The following is a 777-nucleotide window of genomic DNA, read 5'->3' on the forward strand; positions in this document are numbered from 1 at the left end:
AACCCCAACCATGACCCCAACCATAACCCCAAACATAACCCCAACCATAACCATAACCCTAACCATAACCCCAACCATAACCAGATTCCCAACCATAACCATAACCCCAACCAAAACCATATTCCCAACCATAGCCATAACCGCAACCATAACCCCAACCATAACCCCAACCATAACCCCAACCAGAACCATAACCCTAACCATAACCCCAACCACAACCCCAACAATAACCATAACCCAAACCATAACCCCTAACCCCTAAAAATAACACTAACCCAAACCATAACCCCAACCATAACCTTAACAATAACCATAAACCAAACCATAACCCCTAAACCCTAACAATAACCCTAACACAAACTATTACCCCAACGCCTAACAATAACCCTAACCCAAACCATAACCCCAACGCCAAACAATAACCTTAACCCAAACCATTACCCCAACCCCTAACAATAAACCCAACCTAAACCATAACCCTAACCATAACCCCAACCTTAACCCAAACCATAACCCCAACCATAACCTTAACAATAACCATAAACCAAACCATAACCCCTAAACCCTAACAATAACCCTAACACAAACTATTACCCCAACGCCTAACAATAACCCTAACCCAAACCATAACCCCAACGCCAAACAATAACCTTAACCCAAACCATAACCCCAACCCCTAACAATAAACCTAACCTAAACCATAACCCTAACCATAACCCCAACCTTAACCCAAACCATAACCCCAACCCCGAACAATAAACCTAACCTAAACCATAA

This window comes from Stigmatopora nigra, unplaced genomic scaffold (genome assembly GCF_051989575.1).
Source record: "Stigmatopora nigra isolate UIUO_SnigA unplaced genomic scaffold, RoL_Snig_1.1 HiC_scaffold_24, whole genome shotgun sequence".
In the NCBI taxonomy this organism is placed as follows: Eukaryota; Metazoa; Chordata; class Actinopteri; order Syngnathiformes; family Syngnathidae; genus Stigmatopora; species Stigmatopora nigra.